At 47.1% G+C, this 13,182-nt stretch overlaps 1 protein-coding gene across 1 annotated transcript in view; it reads right to left on the reverse strand.

Annotated features, from left to right (window-relative positions):
• GALNT18 (polypeptide N-acetylgalactosaminyltransferase 18) overlaps positions 1–13,182 on the reverse strand; it is a 352,446-nt gene that overhangs the window by 190,750 nt on the left and 148,514 nt on the right. The gene's annotated exons all lie outside the window — the stretch shown is intronic.

A 13,182-nucleotide genomic window follows, 5' to 3' on the forward strand; every position in this document is an offset into this window, starting at 1 on the left:
GATGCTGAGGCTGCTGGTTGGGGGGGGATGGGCCATGGTTCTCTAAGAACCGGGCTGTAGAGGTGACTGGAATCCCAGGCTTTCTTATGGTCTGGTTCTGTGGCTCATGCCCTCCGTGAATGGGCAAGCCCCGCCCCCTTCTCTTTAGACCTCAGCTTTCTCCTGGGCAAATGCGAGGGGGGTGGGACAAGATGATCTCGAGTCTTAAAATTCTAGGGTGCTTCAGGTGGCAGATTTTAGCTCACACAGGGACTGGAAGCTTCCACTTAGAATGGTCAAGGAAACACTTCTACCTCTAGTTCAACTCTTTTGTCTTATAAATCAAGTCCAGAGAGGTTAAACGACTTGCCCAAGGTCACAATGAGAGGCAGCAGCTGATTCTTAGACTGGAAAAGGAGGCAAAACCCCTTAATGCCCTCATTCCCTGCTCAGTGCTCCCTCTAACACCCATGAGGATTCTGCCAAATAGCTCCGGGAAAAGGCAACTTGCTGGACAACCAAGTATTTCCCAGCACCTTGGAGGCAGCCAAGGCCTACAGCCTGAGGCTTGGGCAAACCAGTGAACCCCCCTACAGAGACCCCTCACCAACGCTGGTGCCTGGATCCAGACCTACAGAAGCACCTGGAACCCATATGTCAGGCGAGCAAAAAGCTAAGAGGTGCTCTGCAGGTGTGGAGGGAGAGGATATTAATCACAAGATCCAGGGATTATTAAACCAGGCTCCCAGAGGAGGACAGTGTTCCTGGTTTGCTCAGTTATCACTGGCTGTATCCTCACATGTGGGCTCGCGTACACACACACACACACACACACACACACACACACACACACACACACAGTCACAGAAGGTCACAGCAGCCCACAAGGCCTATCCTGAAAACAGATTCCTCTAGTCCTAAGGGGCCACTCACCACATATAGCAAGACCATTAAAAATATGTCATTTCAAAGACAAGAGAACACTTGTAAAAACAAACTTTCCAGAAGAAATATTATGGGGCTCCACTCTGATTAAATAGCCTCCATCTGAATCCTTAATTGCAATTTACAGTGGAGAGGGATCTGAGAAGCTAGGGCATTGTGGGGCTTGGTCTGCTCACAGGCTCCTGGGTGCCCGGACTTCGGAGGTCCCCGGGCTGTGTGCCCCATCACTCCTAGCAGCTGTTGGCTCGCCGGACATCTTTGTGTTACCATCCTCAGCCATAAATCTGCCAGCCCTGGCGGCTGTGCCTGTATTTCAATGAAGAGAAGTGGATTTGTCCTTCGAAAAAGTTAACATGTCAGCCCTCCCAAACCCCAGCTCCTGCAGGACCCAGAAAGGCTTTGAATCCATGTCAAAGAAGCCATCAAAGGAAATAGGCCATTTTCAAACAAAATCCATTTCTCGAGCATGACGGTAAAAATATTTATCACATGAAAGATGTGAAACCTTTATGATGTCTCAATGCTCTGTATTATGAATGCAGCATGTGTCCAGTGGAATGTGCGCAAAAAAAAAAAAAAGTCAGTCTATGATTCTGATAGCGGGAAAAATTAGTCCTTTCCATCTGGCAAATACTTAATTTATCAACCCAGTTGTGCTGTATGGGCGCAAGAGGCAAAGGAAAGAGGTGAGCTCAGCATTCAGCCAGACCAAATACGCAAAGACTCTGGACAAAGAAACTCAACATGTCCAGGGCACAGGGAATAGGGGTCCCATGCTTATTTGGTTCTGTCAGCCATGGCTTTGGATAGCATCCACACTCACACCTCATGCACAAGGTCAGACAAGGCCACTTCAGTGAGTCTCAGGATGACCCACAGGGTCTGAAATCTCTTCAGGGCACTTCATAATCAGGAGTGTTTGCCCTACTGAGGGATTTTCAAAATGCAAGATAAAGCTCGTTCCTATGCCCCAGAAAGGATCATGAGGGGGCAAGCCAGCCTTCCTGGAAGACCCAAGTCTCCCAGGCTCGGATCTGAGGATGAGAATTCTGCTCAGAGACTGTATGGCCCTGAAGTTCCACCTCAGTGCCATGCCTCGAGGTTGGTGGGTGACCAGAGAGGGCACTCAGATGCACAGCCTCTCATGGGCTCATGAGTATGTCCTTCTCTTCAGAAAAGAAATGCCCTTAGTTCTAATGCCCTTTCTTCTGGGTGGGTGGCTCAAACAGAAGCTCCCTGGAAGGTACTAACATACTGGAAAAGATACATTAGCTTACCCTACCTTTTCTGAGTACCCACAGAGAGGTGAAAATTAAACTATGCATTTGGAGTTATGAATGAAAGCTAATTCACTTATTCAACTAATTATGTATCAAGATGCAGCTGTGCAGAGAGACAACCTAGCCTAGCTAGGTGAAGTACAAGAATCCTGAGCCACACTGCCAGAGTCTGGAACGTAGTTTCCCCACTTACGAGCTGTGTGACCTCGTGAAAATCACTTAACCTCTCTGCACCTCAGCTGCCTAATGTAGAAAATCAGGGACAATCATAATATCTGCCTCTTTGTGGGGCTATTATGAAGACTGAGTAAATTAATAACAAAATCTCCTGCATTCTATGTGCTACATAATCATTGGCAATTGCTACTATTGTTACGGGTCAGATACTCTGATGAGTGTTAGGGATAAAATTGTAAACAGAAGTAGTGGTGGGGGGGAGTTGTTGAGGTGGCTGCTTATCACTTCTGTGTCTTCCCCACCAGTGTCTGCTTCACAGGGTAACTGAGAACACAAGGCTCCTATATCCTCCCTAAAAGGAAGGAGGGGACCCAGAGCCCCCTGGGACCCTAGGATGAAGGGCTTTGGGATCCCCAAGAAATGTCTGTCTCTGCTCCTGGCTCTCTACCCCAGTCCTGCTAAGGTCAGGGGAGGAAGAAAAATCAGGAAAGTCACATTGCATAGTGCAGCCTAGTGCCATAATGTGAGGGCCTCTGCATACAGACGGATCACCCCTTGGCTGGGGAGTTGGGTGAACAGGTAGCAACTTCTCCTGCCAGGCTGGTCACACCGTGAAGACCAGGTCAAGGAAATAAAGATTCCCACCCTACAGGGCAGTTAGTCTGTAGGGAAACACCAAAGATTCCTACAGCTTGGAGTCTGACCCTCCAGGCTGCCCTCTACTCCTGAGAGTCATAACCCAGTGGCCATGACATGTTGGCAATCACAGAAACCAAGGCATCCCAGAGCATGAGACTGAGCAGGGAGTAATCAAGGGGAGGCCTCTAGACCCCTCACATACCCATGTCTCTCTCCTTGTACAAGATATACCATGGTTAGCTCCCTGGACCATGGACTTGGGCAAGGTCAGTCCCATGTTATCTCCTCACCTCTGCCAGGGCCCGGTAGGAGGAATGTTACGGCTGCCCGTGTGCCTGGTGCTGGGCTCTCCCAGGGGGAGGGGTGCGCCCTGCCCAGCAGCCCTGCCTTCCTGAGCCCTCATCTCCCTGCATGGTCACCAGCTCACCACAGAGCCCAGTGGTCAGAAGGTTCCCAAATAGATGTGAGGTCAAGTCAGAGCCTGAAAGAACCGCAGAGCACATCCATCCAGACCAGCTCTTGGTCTCTCCCGATCCTAACTCACAGTGAGAACCATTTGTCACGTCACGCTAGGACACACAGGCAGATATACATAAGGGAAACCACAGTTCATAAAACTGCCTGTAGCCTTACCATGTGTGACTAGTTCTGCCATGTTCTATTTTATTCTATGATATTCTCTCAAGAAGGAATGCTGGTTGTGACCTACGAAATTGATTCCATGACCTACTAATGGGTTGGGACCCACATTGTGAAAAACACTGATCTAGGTCAATGGATTGCAACCTTTTATAAATCAATGCCCCCTTTTCATAAGCATTAAAATCCCAACCCTCCTTTCAAACTACTTGAAATTTGAAATAAAATAATTAAATATCCAAAGTGAAAACAAATAAAAGCAATGAGCATTTGGAATATACTTTTTCAAAGTATAAATGCCATCTAACCCAACTGTCCCAAGATCTTGATATAGACGTCCCCCACAGAAGGAGAAAAGGTGCTCACCACTGAAAATAGGTAGGACAATGGCTTTTGTGGGACCCCTAGGGGAGGGTGGACCATGATTGGGGGTGTGGGAGGTCTGAAGTCCCCCTCTCCTCCTTTCCCACAGCAGCTATGATTTAGTCCATTTATATACTAGATATAGTATATAAACTCTTTAAAGGAAGGGTCAGTGGCTCAATAAAAAATGATTTAAACCCCACAAGCTGGTGAGTTCATCTATGTCATCTCCCAGGGGACAGAATGAGGCCAAGTCATTCATTCCATCAGGAAGGTTCAGAGACTTACTGAAGATGACACAGAAAGACAAAATTGGGGCAGAAGTGAGAGTGAGAGGGACACAGGACAGGAGGTAAGACCTGGGTAGTATTCCCCAGCCTTCAAACTATTCCCAAAAGGCCCAGCAAGAAGGACACATACAGATCAATGAAGGGGCCCAATTTCTTGATTATGGGTTAGATTTCTAGAAGACTCGGGGTGGAAAAAGTCTTCTCTACTGAAAGTCAGAAGCCTTGCTTAACAGCTACATGTGTCTTTGATTAATAAAAGATAGGAAATAAATTGATCATCTCTGAACAGGAACTGTGTATTTGGAGAAGAGCATCTTCCTAACCTGGGGCCCAGGAGGCAAAAAGCTCTTGATGGAGAGAAGACAGGTATCCCTGTGTGTACCCACCAGCCATGTATGCTACCTGTATCCATGGTGGGGAAGGGAGGAGGCCTCTGTTGGCTATTTCACTGATACGCAGAAGCCAACGCTGAGTGTCAAGTTTGTGGCTCTGTAGCACCTGCCACATTAAGTGCTGCTGCCCTAAGGGGGATCACCTACCACTTGATAATCAGGGCCGGTCCCAGAACTGCTGGTTCTGGCCATAGCTGCTGCCTTCTGCTCCTTCAGACAGGACTTTCTGACCCAGAGACAGACAGCAGAGGCCACAGTATTCTTGGGGCTCTCAGGAAACTTCTCCCTACACAGCAGAGGCTGCCATGCCAATCTGATGTCCAGACAGAGGCATTTGAAGGGAACCACTCCATGTCCTGGACTGATCCCAGGTACCAGCTGACCATAAATGTCTCCGAGGGTTGGAGTCAGCCCAAGAGATACACCTGCACATGCTCTTACATGCTTACACATGTAGGGCACAGACAGGCACCGTCCCTGAGGCTATGGCTTACCCCAAGCTCCCAGCCCTCATGGCACATTAAAGCCATCTGGGAACAAAAAAACAATGAGCCTACCGATGCCTACGCTCTACCCTAGACTGATAAACTCAGAATATCTGGAGATAGCAACCAGGTTTTAGTTTGTTTGTTTTTTGGGTTTGTTTTTTGTATTTTTTTGTTGTTGTTCTTTATTGCCTTCTTTATCTCCCCAAGTGATTCCAATGTGCATCCAAGATTTAGAATCACTAGGTTGGGGAAATAATTTACAAAATTCAATGTATACACAAGAATCCATCTGGAAAGTCTGGTAAAACACAGATGCACCCCAAGATGGCCCATCCCCAGAGATTCTGGAGCAGAAGTTCTGAGATAGGCATAAGAAATTAGCTACCCATTAATCAACAAGGACTTTATGTCAATCCAAACCATTGCAAACCTCAAATAACAAGCAACCCTTAAGTTTTATCCCCTGAACCAATAGCATAATCCCTTTGTATACCATCAATGTTTTATTGGACAAGCACTATGCCTTCTCTCAGATGCAGTAGTATATTATCATAACCTCTTTCAAATAGCCTTTTAGAAGTTTCATAACTGATGACTGCAGGTCTATTTGGGCATTCATGATATCTCATTTTCCCAATGTGAGTATCACAAGGTCCCTTCTCCCCAAGGCAAATGATGGAAGGCTCTTTGATATACTCATAGGGAAGAAAAGAAAGTCTGTCAAGGACCTGGGCTGAGGTGGTCCTCAGCCCCTGGCTGATGGGCCCAATTCTCCTTCCTGCCTACCATGCAGTTTTAGAAATGGCCAAGTCTCGTTTTAAGGTTCTGAGTCTTTTCTCTATGCCACAAAGTCTTTGGGTGTTTCTGACACAGCGTTCCCCAGAACACACTTCGAGAAACAGGGCAGTGAGGCTAGGCTGTGGGGAGGTTGCTGCAGATAAAAGCAAGGTTAGAGGATCGAGGGCCTCACAGGCTTTTCATTGAGTTCCACTTCCTGAGTCACCTGTAGGCAGGATTCTCAGGACTGGGGGCTTTTTCAAATAGGATCCCCAGAAATCAAAGGGCCCTTCTCCACTTCAAGAATCCCTGGCTTAGTGAGCAGCTATTACTGATGGCATGTGGCAGATTCCACGGGTGTTGTGATGGGGAAAGTCTCCGAACTATTACTGCAGGAGGGATACCAAGATGAAGCCAACAGGCTCCCTGCCTTCAGCAACCTCACGCTACTATGAGATAGACAGGTAGACAGGTGTATTGCCAGTGTATCACCATTCTACACTGGGCTGCCCGGCAGGCTGGCAGCACAGATGAATGATCCTACAGCTGAAGCCAGGGTTTGGGAGGGAGCGTGTCAGGCACAACAGCCGCCTCTTGAGATAGGCCAGCAGAACTAAGCACTTTTTACGTCACTGTGAATAAGCCAGCTCTGAGGATTTTATTTTTTGGATCTGAGGAGCCAGGAAAAGCAGTCGGAGTTGCTATGAACACAAAGGAATCCATCTGCTTTCTTGCCTTTGTGAATATCTCAGAGAGTGCAGAGCTAATGAAGGCCCCAAACCATGGTCCCAGACTGTTCCTAGGGACTTCACAGAGGCAGCAGATGAAAGGCATCAGGACAGCTCTGAAAACCTGTCCCTCATTATCAGCGGTTCAATGCCTCAAGGCAACATGCAGGCTACACCTCTTCCCTCTGCAGCTTCCCCTTCACCAGTGGCCCAGACTGTTCCTGGGGGCCGGAGAGGACAGGCAGTACTTCCCCACCAGCCCCTGAGAGATCCGGTTCCACACACCACTCAGCCATCAGCAACAGTCACTTGGTCTGGGAGCACAGCAAAGTGATCAGGAGCATGGACTCTGGATTTAACAGACTAGGGCTCCACAACTACAACCTGTGGACTGAGCAAGTTCCTGAATCTTTCGTAGCTCCCCAGCTTACTTGGCTGTAAAACGGGGAGAAAAAGAGTCCCTACTTCCTAAAAGCTGGGAAGAGTACACGAAATATTTCATGTAAAGCGCTGTCAGTGCCTGCGACGTAAGCATCCAATCAATGTTATATAGTAGTGGTACAACTAAGGTCACTGTGGCTATGTGGAACAACGGCAGCACAAAACACAGAAAGACTCGGGCTGAGAAGCCAATTCCCAAGCACAAGTGCCTGGTCTGCCCTCTACGAGCTGCATGACCTTGCACTCCTAACCTCTCTGAGCCTCAGCCTCCTCATCTCTGAGATGGACGTGATAATTACATTTACCCTCTGCCACAAAAGGTTTGCATATGTGTTGAACGCTGCGTTTGCTCCAGTTTTATTATCAGCACATATAGAATGTGCTGGAGTGGCAGGTGTGACCCTTCAGCCTAGCTAGTGGGACAGCAGCCCACTGCAACAGTGAGCGCCCCTTCCCCAACAACCCCTGAGGGATCTGGTTCTACAGACAACCAAGGAACTCAAAGATCCATTCACAGCTCATCTAAAAGCTCAGTTTAGTTAACCAGCAGGACTAGGCGGAATGCCCCAGAGGAAAGCCTACTGAATGTGTTGTCTCGATCATATCTTTTGTAGGGACCAATTCCAATCTCTAAGGCAGGCACAGGGAACAGGGTCGATCAAGGTCCAGATCTTGTCCTTTGGGGAGCATTCCTTGATCTCCCAACAACTCACTTTCTCCTTTAAACTCTGCTGCACACTGGGTCTATGTCTTGGTGGCTAGCTTCTGATTCATGTTTCTGTCCTGGCCCATCAGTGGGAACTTTCAGCTTCTCAGAAGATGGGAAGACACCTGTCATTAGGATGTGAGGAAAGTACTGTCTTCCACACAGTTGGCTGGTTTAAGTGACCACCTGATCGACCCCACCATTCCTCTGGTCTAGGCTCAGGGACAGTGACAGGATGAGTATTCATTGGCAAAACTTTGACCTTTTGATTTTTATATGATTCCTTGGCTGCCTGAGATATTGGCACTCACAGGGAATTGACTGAAAGACCCCTTTAGACCCTGTTAGCTAGGTCCCTTGGCGGATTCTCAGACCCTTTCCTTCCTCTAGAGAACTTCTTCCTGCCACTGTGAGCCCTACACTTGGCATACAGCAGCATGCCCACAAGACCTGTCCCCACACCTGAAGGGCAGGCAGGAATGGCCTGCAGCTGCTATGGAGGGCCTGTGGCACATCCTTGGCCTCCAACCACCTGTGGCCCCAAGACATAACTTCTGTGCTCTGTGGGGTGCTTTCTTCTTCTGTGTTCCCATCCTAAAAATCTTTGCCTGGGAGTCAAATGTCCCTTCAAATGACTTCCTGATTCCTCTTCATCTGCACCCAGAGCCCCTGCACATGGGACATCATCCTCCTGCCTGTATCTTCATCCTCCTTACATCATCCATGTGATGATGTGACCCCTGTGTCCATCTAATAATACAACCTTACCTGGGTTCCCCTCATCCTATCCCCCCATTTCTCCCCTTTCTTCCATTCCAGTCTTCTTGTAATAGAAGTCTACACTGTCTGCCTTCTCCATATCCATCCTTACCATTGGCTCTCTACCCCTCTCATGGTTCCAATCGTTCCCTGAGGGCAGGGCTGTGCCCTCAAAGGCATGTCTGCATCCCCAAAACACAGCATGGGGCTTAGACATGATAAAAGCACACCAGCTGTTTGATGAATAAATGAATGAATGTAAGAATGAATGAAAGAGCAAATCAACAGTACTCATATAAGTCACACCCCACTTTGGGTCTCATTTTCTCATCTGTCAAGCAGTGAGGCAGGTAGGACTGGCCCAATTCTGACATGGCATCATTCTGGGACTTTCCTCCTCATGCCATCATCATAGGAAGATGGTGACTGGCTGCTTATCATGGCGCTGGTGATAAGGGTGGCAACATTAATCCCAGGCAAGCTTTTTCTTGCTGTGACTCCCTGTCCCTCTCTCAGATCCCCCTTTCCTTTTACTCTCTGATGGCTCTGCCATCAGATTTTGAGCCGAAGTGAAATGATGTTTATAACATCCATAGCACAGGGCTTGACCCATAAAAGGAGAGCCCTTGTAGAACCATAATGAATAAGGAAACTGAGGCTTGAGGAATAAGGCTACTGAGTCAGTAGCCTGCTTGGGGATACCAAGCAAGAAAATAAATAAGCAGAAGCCAAACTCTGGGATACTTTTCTTATGGCTCTGCTTGACACATGGCCCATTGGCCTCTTGAGGTCCTGCCCTGCTCTGGCCCTGACGGGATGGCCGTTTGACAAATAAAACAGCTTTGCAGGGGCGCCTGGGTGGCTCAGTTGGTTAAGCGGCCGACTTTAGCTCAGGTCATGATCTCACAGTCCGTGAGTTTGAGCCCTGCGTCGGGCTCTGTGCTGACAGCTCAGAGCCTGGAGCCTGTTTCAGATTCTGTGTCTCCCTCTCTCTCTCTCTCTGACCTTCCCCCATTCATGCTCTGTCTCAAAAATGAACAAACATTAAAAAAAAAAATTAAAAAATAATAAAAAATAAAACAGCTTTGCAGCCTGACTCCCTCCATTAGCAACACAGTTGTCCAGGAATCATGAAGGGCCTAGCTAAGAGTGCCCAGAAAGTGCAGGGGCGATGGCTAAGCAATAAGAACAACAGTGGTCTCAGCAGAAACCCACTGAAGGAAGCAATCTATGCTTTATTTGAGGTTTGCTTGCAAGACAAGTAGGCTGCTTTGGAATGTGCAGCAGGGAAAGAATGGGTGATCTATCCTACATTAGGAGCAGCTGATAGCATCTGGATCTGATGGGAGGACAGGGCTCTGCTGGCTGGATATGGGCCATGTTTCCCACTGCTCTGTACCGCCTGGCTGGAGCAGAAAGAAGGATCCGTGGGGCCCCATGCCAAAGCCCAGCTGTCAGGCTCTGGCTCAGGGCAGGCCCCCGGTAGAAGGGAAGAGGGTTTGCATAGGAGTGGGGGTACTTTAGGGGCAATCTCCCCCTTTTTCTCTCTCTGGGCTGATGTATTTCTTGGGGCTGCCCTTCTCTGTCCCCAGTAAATCCAACTGAAGTCAGTTCAAGGTAGGCCTATTCAGAAAAGGGAGAGGCACTAAAATACTAGCAGTTATTCCTGGGTTGCTCATTTGATGATGATTATCAGTTCTATAATGAGAAAACAATAACAGATTACACTTTAAGTACTTACTGAGCTCCTACTGAATGCACAGAGTAGAGTGCAGATATATATTCTTATAACTGAGTCTGGTTGGAGGGATGAAACTAATAAAGATGTGTAGTTAAATTGAATTCAGCTATGCTATGTATATAAAAACCCCAATTATGTGCCAGACAGTGTGCTAAGTATTTTCATGTTCATTATATCATCTTCAGAATAACCCCAAGGGGGTAAGAATTTCTATCCCGTTTCATAGATGAAGAAACAAAAGTGATACAGTAAGCAGGGGGCAGGCTGCCGACCCTGTCACCTACCTGCTCACCTTCCCCTATTTGGGGCCTCTTCCCCTGTTACAAGCCCAAAACCCAGTTGGCCCCAAACAAGGCACTCTCAACCCATTTCTGGGACACACAGAACCAGAAAATGCCTGGAACCATACAGAACATTATGGAATAAAATTAAGTGGAACTCAATAGGGCTACTGTCACTTATTTAACTATCTCAGTGCAAAATAGTCTGAGGCAAGAGGTTGGATGAGTAAAAATGTATTTATTGAGCAATCACATGAAAGCGCTCTGGGCCCAGATTATGCTCTTGTATATAACTTACTTTATAAATACAAACCCAGTCTTATTCAGAGAGTTGGAATGAAAGATTTGCCTTTCAATGGAGAAATCTGCATTTCAATATAAAGGTGTCTCAGTTACTCACCAGAGATGTAAGATACGATTAATTCTTTACATTTAGCATTTAGAAAGCCTGAGGACTTCAGGCCTGAAGGTGGCAGCCTGCAGAGTGAAATATGTGAGCCTTACTTCCCGCATCCTGAGCACCATCTCTGAAGTCTCCAGGGACAACAGCATCAGGGCTGTCTTTCCACACAGCCAAAGTGTGTGTGTGTGTGTGTGTGTGTGTGTGTGTGTGTGTGTGTGTGTGTGTGTGTTTGGGAGAAGAGGGGAGTGAGTTCACTATCAAGCCATTTACTTGGTTATGCCAGCTGAGCACCTATTACCTGTCAGGTGCCCAGTGCTGAGGCTGAAACTGAACTTGCTAGACAAGAGTGCCTATGCAGCCTATGTTCTATTGATGGAGACAGACATGAAGTAAAATAATCCAACAAAGCAGGTCCCTGCAGACTATGGCAACTGTTGCAAAGGGAATAAACTTAGCAGCCTAGTAAAGAGAAAACTAGCGGGGTGGTCATCCCTACTTCAGATAGCACAGTCAGCACTGGTCATTCTGAGGACACATTTGAGCTGGTATCAGAAAGATGAGAATATGCCAACCACAGGGCAAAGAGGACAGCAAGCATGAAACTCTTGTGGCCAGAAAGCACTCAGAGGGTCCAAAGAGCTAAAACAAGACCAGTGGGATTGGAAGCGAGGGATGGATCCCGGGTGATGGCACCCGGAAGCTGTCATAAGGAGTGGGGGTAATGTTCTAACAGCAAGGGAAGAACTGAAGGGCTTGAGCAGAGGAGCACCATGTTCGGATTAGTACATTAAAAAGTCTGTTCTGCTCCAACAATGGATGCGAGGAGGCCAGTGAAGAGCTATTGAGTAGTTCAGGCAAGAAGTGGCTTGGATGAGGCTGGTAGGTGAAGACAGAAAAGGGTAGCTGGATTTCAGATACATGTTGAAGTACAAACACCTGGCTTCAAAGTGAAGTAAGGATGGATTCATTCATTCACAACAAACACTGAAGATCAGGAAATGGGAGGCTCCCAACCACAGAAAGAGTTGCTGAGTAGGAACAAGGCTTCAGGGTGGAGACCTTAAATGCACTCTGTGTGTGTGTGTGTGTGTGTGTGTGTGTGTGTGTGTGTGTGTGATCCCCCTTCCAGGGAAAAGATGTCGCACTCATTCACCAAACAATATAAAGGGACTACTAAATAGCATGTAGATTTCAACTTTCTCCCGTTCCATTTTTTATCACAACAAACAGAATAACCAAACAAGATCTCCGTTTTCTTTTTTCTTATAATTCTACTTTGTGTCATTTCTCTGGGTGCTTTCTACCTGCATAATACATCTCGTTATCATATTGTAGTCACTGCATCTCACATAGTTGATAATTATCATATTTCTAGAGCCTGTTAACATCCACTTTCCACCATGATATCTTTTTAAATCTCCACGTGAGCCATTTATTTCATTTTTTTTATGAAGATCACAGGTAGGTGCTCGGTGGAAAAACAATCATTAACGTCATTAAAACAGCAGGGTGAGAAGCTGAGAGCATGGCTTCTGACATCCTAAGAGTTTAGAGTTTCAACTCCCGAGACCCCAAATTGAGTTTTGTGCCTTTTAGTCATAATGAATGTTAAAATCAAAAAGCATACTTTAAAACAAAGTCTACAAAACTTGGCCAGAAGCTACCCGATCCTGTGCTTATGCTCTCAGCAGGACACTTAACAATACTGCTAGCCAGACTGAGAGGAACCATGCAGACTGTTGTTGTACCTGCCCAACATTTATTTATTGTATTTCAGAAGATGCTGAGCCTTGGGCAGAGTTACATTAGGACACTGGAAAAGTGCCAGTCTGAATCTCCCAGCCCCAACTGCCCTTCTGTAGGGCACATCAAGTGAAATCCTGAACGGCATTCTGGATCCACATTAACCTGCCACATGGGCATCTCAATTCCATACAACTCCAAACTACGCAGACCCTGAGTCCACTGTCTATGCAAAGGAAAACAACAAGCATTGAATCCAGGAACAGAGTTGAGGAGCCATGGTATTCATGGCCCATCTCATTCTCTAAGCTCAGGAATTTCTTTCCTGTACAGGGAGATGGCCCATAATGATAGAAATATGGACTGGAGAACCTGAAAGCGACTTCCCTGTTCAGCCCTCCCTTCTTGTCC

Source organism: Panthera tigris, chromosome D1 (genome assembly GCF_018350195.1).
Source record: "Panthera tigris isolate Pti1 chromosome D1, P.tigris_Pti1_mat1.1, whole genome shotgun sequence".
NCBI lineage: Eukaryota > Metazoa > Chordata > Mammalia > Carnivora > Felidae > Panthera > Panthera tigris.